We start from the raw sequence: 5,474 nt of genomic DNA, 5'->3' as shown, positions 1-5,474 counted from the left end.
CAATAGGTATAAATGCTTTTAGAAAATGCAGGAAAATCCATCTTGGAGGATTTCCTATTAAAACATGGTTTGTACTTCTGGTAGACTCTCTTTCTCTCCATCAGTCCTGTCCACTGGAAGCTGCATTGGTTGCATATGTGAGAGGACAGGTGTGATTATCTCCCCGTTTTAAGGGAGGATAGGCTACATGTTCCTCCTCCACACTTGGAATGCTTTCCATGGACAGATACCAACCTTCTCCTGCTCCTTAAATTTGTGATACACAGGACCTTTAATCTCTGTCTATCTATGGGAGCATCCTCCCACGCTGAGAAATCGGGCTCTGCAGGAATTTGGTGCCCTCACCAATGTTTGCCCCTTGCTGGCGGTGGAGTGCTGGTCAGAAAGGAGTTTGTAGGATCTCCATGAAAAGGCCAACATCACATCTCCTGTCCCTGGCTCGGGCAACACCAGGACAGGGCTCTGCCAGCAAGGAAAACACAGCCAATGCTAACCTGCTCTAGTGGGAGACATCCCTGCCCACGGCAGGGAGGTGGAACAAGGTGAGCTGTGAGGTCCCTTCCAGGCCAGGCTCTGAAGGATGAAATGCCATCGCGGGCTGAACGGGAGGCGGGAGGACGATCCCCTCCTCCGCAGACACAGCCAGGGCCCGGCTGGCTGCCTCCCCCCAAAGCCCAAAGCGTTCCTGACCGTGCCACCAGCGCTGGGCAGGCCAGGTCACAGCCCCAGCAGTGGCTGTGGCAGCTCTGGGCTGTCACACAGCCGGGAATGGCCCCTGACAGGGAGCACAGCACAGCTCCAGCTGCATCCAGCCACAGCAGCCTGCCAGGGAGGGGAAGGAGGTGGATGGAATCCCATCGAGGGAATCACCCAAAGGGAAAGCACAGGAGCAGGCTCCAGAAGGGTGGGGGACTGGGGGGTCCAGCCCTCTATTCTCAGTGTGAGAAATGCTACTCACTTCCAAAAAATTTAAAAGGTTTATTAAAATCCTATCAAAAATAAAACAGAAGACTGAATAGAGACAATATTACAGCGCTGGGAGCAGAGGATTTTCCCCACCATGTGCTCACCCACACCAGGGAGGTTTCACCTTTTAACCCTTTAGCCCCCCCAAAGTTCTGTCCATCGACTCCTCCTTCCCTGCCCAGGGGTGGAAATCCCTTCCTGACACCTTGAGTGGGGCTCAGGTGCTGCCACAGGAATGAGTGACCCTCCCGAATGTCCCACACCCAGGGCATCCCTGATAGCAACACAAGGGGGTAAAACACAACTATTAAACTTCTGTTAACATTTCCCTTTTAAATGTGAGAGTCAACCATGGCATTACTCATCTGTCTAATCAGCAAGCAGAAAACAAAACCAAACCCAGGCCTGGTGCTCATGAGCTGCACCCCCAGCACAGCCAAATCCCCGAGGCTGCATCAGCCCAGGCACAAACCCTTCCTGCTCCTCCTTTGCACACTAAATGGGATTTAACCAGGAGCATCTGAACCCCAGAGCAAAACTCACAGCTCTTGGTGCTCCAGAGATTTCCCCTCCCCACCCAGCACAGCGACCCAGGCTCATGGCACAACAGGACAAATGTGCTGCTTTAATAAATAAACCACGAAAAACATCTCTGTTTTCAACAAAAAGATTGACATTGACATTAAAAATGTTACAGCTGTTCAAGGAAGGTCTTCTGTCTTATTTAGTTTGGGGTATTTTGAAGTCAAAAGTGTGTTTGAGGGTAGGTTGGCTTGAATAATGTGATTAAAATTGCTGATTTAGATGAGTAAGTTGGAAATCTTGAATTTTAATCATGTTTCAGTATGTAGCTTCTAGACATTTCCCTTAAAAATAGTTGATTCTCTTTGATTCCTATAATTTGATACTATTCAACAACCGGGAGCACACACTGGAGCAATACATGTGTAAGCAATTACACAGCTTCACATGCTGCTAAAACAGAACCATTCGGTTAATAGCTTTTTCCCAAGAGAAATTAATTTCTTACTTATTGTTTGCATTAAGTTGCATTTGAGAAATGAAACTCAATTGAAAAAATACAAAACCACGTTTTCATTTAAGCCATTTCGTAACATTTTTTCTCCTTGACACCTCAGACAAATAAAATATGTGTATCCACAGGTAGGCACTGCATAGATGTGTTACTGAATTGTCCCTCTTCCCTGAGAGCTGCAAATCCTACAGCTGCCAGACCTCATCCCTTGCTCCTCATAAAGGGAAAGAAGAGTTTCCATTCTAGTTAATTTTCCAGCTTTAAATCAACTACCCAGTGAGTAGAAATAGCTGTGAAATCCCCTCCACAAACCTGCCAGAAGGGTTCCAGCTGTGGAGGGGGAAGCAGCAAATTCCTGCTTCCACAATTGGTTTGGAACCCTTACCAATTAAAAAATATCCCACTCTTGGGATTTTTTTAACCACAACAAAAATAAATTAAAATCAATTAAAAATAAGATCACAGACTCACAGAATTACTTGGGTGGAAAAGAACCTTAAAGCTCATCCAGTGCCACCCCCTGCCATGGCAGGGACACCTCCTACTGTTCCAATGTCCAGCCTGGCCTTGGGCACTGCCAGGGATCCAGGGGCAGCCACAGCTGCTCTGGGCACCCTGTGCCAGGGCCTGCCCACCCTCACAGGGAAGAATTCCTCCCTAATATCCAATCTGAACCTGCTCTCAGTTGGAATAGGTGTTATTGCATTGCCTTGGCATGATGGATCAGGAGAAAGCCCCAGGGTGTGAGCAGAGCTCCCAGTGCCGCTGCTGGGGACGTGCCTCCCACCTGCCCCTCAGTCACTCAGCTGCCTCACAGCCAAAAAGACAGTGTCCAACAGGAAAAGTACTCCCAGAGGATGAAACCCTTGTCACTGCACAAATGACAAGGCCTTTATTGGGAATAAATGTCAAAGCAGAGTGACAGCGTTTATTTTCCAAACAGGAGACACTGATCCTGTGGCGACGCTGCAGGGATGGTGTTATTCCTGCTCCTGATTTAATCCCTTTATCAGCTGCAGAAGCACCAGGACAGGCTTTAGTCTCCCATGCCAGCTCTGACGCACACTGCTGTCCCCACGAGCTGTCCCCACCCCTGGGTGCTGCCTCTGCAGCCCAAAGCACCTGGAGGTCCCTCTGAGCACTGGCAATCCTCCATTTGGATGCACTCTGTCCATAAAGATGCCTAAAGAGACGCCGAGGAAGACTTAAATTTATAGCCCCATTCTTTTAATCTTGGTCAGCCAGATTTTTTCAGACATCTCTTTATATCTCCTTATAATATATTGGCTGGAGCAGCAGCACCAGGCAGCAGCTCCCTCACAGGGGCTCTGCTGACATTTATAAACCAAGGCGATTTCTCTCGTGTGCTTTATGTTATCAGCTAAACCTGTCCACTTAAATTACTGCCTTGTAACCAAATCACAACTATCTGTTACTCTGCTCTGTGCACGTTTCCCAGGCTCTATACCAATATCAAGCTTTGCAGAGGCTAAAAATAAGATTATAAATTAATAAACAAATGGAAAACAGGACATGCTTCCACCAGGCTCAAAACTGAGGGAGGATCAGGCACGTTGTGCACCACATTAGTAAAAGCAGAGGGCTGCTGGTGGAATATGCAGCACGCAGTGATAACCAAAGAACCCCATCTCTCTTCTTCTAGAGCAACCAAATGATCAGCTGTGTTTCCTCACTAAAGGAGAAAGGTCTCATCCTGGGCTCCTTTCCAGCACATCATTCCACATTCCACAGGTGGGTTTGTGTTCCAGCATGGGGACAGGGCTGAGCCCCAACTCACTGCACAGCTACAGGCTGGCAAGTTGTACATCACACACTGACCTGCAAACCTCCCACCAAGGTTGTGCAGTAACTCACTGCACTCCTGGCAGTGGTTTCCCCATCCCATCCCATCCCATCCCATCCCATCCCATCCCATCCCATCCCACCCCATCCCATCCCACCCCATCCCACCCCATCCCATCCCCACCCCTTGGACAAAGCTGACAGCCACTGACTGCCCATCAAGAGGAGCCCAAGAGGGACAGGAGACTCTCCCCCTGCAGCACCACCCTGTCCCCTTGGCACAGGAATGTCCCCTGGGAAGGCTGGAGCAAGCAGAACAAAGGTGATCCAGCTCACTGAGGCAGATTCCTGGCTTGTCCCCAAGTGAGCATCCGTGTTTGCCATTGTAAGAGAATTCAAAAATCTATCAAGGGTTTGAAAACAAGCCCCAGTTACGAGTCAGTAAGTGGCTCTGCAGCTCTCAAAAATTACCTCGGTGTGTGAGCAAGCCTCAGATAACATCTGCCTTCCTTTACTCTTTGTTTCTCACCACACAGGGAGTGAGGGAAAAGCGACTTTCTTTCTAGTACAGGCAACAAATTGGAATCAATATGTGAATGTTCCAGCAAACCACACCAGCAGTGCTGGAGTACTGAAATAATCACACTGCCAGAGCATCCATAATAAGTTATCTGACGGCGCCACACCTTCTCCCTTAATAAAATAATGATTAAAAACCACCAGGAGACAAATCCCAGTGAGCAGCAGAGCTCCCCACAGCTGCGTCCCCAGCTCCAGGAGCCACCAGTGCCAGGGCTGGGGACCCGGCTGAGGCTGGGGCATCCCATGCTGGTGGCACACAGGGACACTGTGCCTGACTCCAGCTGTGCCTGGGTGGATGGGATGTCCCACACTAGCATGCTCAGAGGAAAACAGAGGAACCAGACCCAGTCTGGGGGCTCAGCTCACACCCTGACCCCAGACTCTGGTTAGAGCTGCTGAGCAACGAAGCAGCAAAGCCTGCCTCCATTTTTCTTTCCTTTCTTTCCTACGAAGGCAAGTCTACCACTCTCCAGATTGTTTGTTACTTCAAAACAGAACATTTTTGCACATGCAAAAGGAAGACATGTAACAGACACAGGTAAGGATGAGATGGATTACTGATGGGAAGAAGAGGCTCAGAGCCTGAATCTCATTTTATTTCTTTCTGTCCCTTCTTCACTCAGCCTTTTGCATTAGTTCACTGTCTGACACTCACTGCTCCTCCCAATTAAGTGCCACTGGAAAATGTCATTAATATGCTCTATGTCACCTCCTCCTGATAGCTGGTGGGGAGGTTTCACAGCACCAGGCCTGGAAGCTCCCCCAGCAGCTGCCCCAGCACCGCCAGCATTCCCCACCTCAGGCAGGGAGGAAGCTCAGACACCTGTGTGCACATCCCAAGTACAAACTCCTGTGACAAACTCCTCTTCCTGGGGAAGAAATGCGTTACAAATGCACTCCCTGGGCAGCTCCTCCTCCCACGGTACTGCCGGGGAGCCAGAGCTGCCTGCTGAGTGCAGCATCTCCTCAGAGCAGCACCAGCCTGGGCACTGCCTCTCCACTGCTCAGGTAACCAGGGACAGCAGGGGCTCTGCAGGGGATGGGATGCAGCAGGAACCCCTGGGGTGATGCACCATGCCCAGTGCCA

The sequence above is a fragment of the Melospiza melodia genome, chromosome 7, assembly GCF_035770615.1.
Source record: "Melospiza melodia melodia isolate bMelMel2 chromosome 7, bMelMel2.pri, whole genome shotgun sequence".
In the NCBI taxonomy this organism is placed as follows: Eukaryota; Metazoa; Chordata; class Aves; order Passeriformes; family Passerellidae; genus Melospiza; species Melospiza melodia.
The sequence above is the reverse complement of the archived record's forward strand: the minus strand, read 5'-3'. Positions refer to the sequence as shown.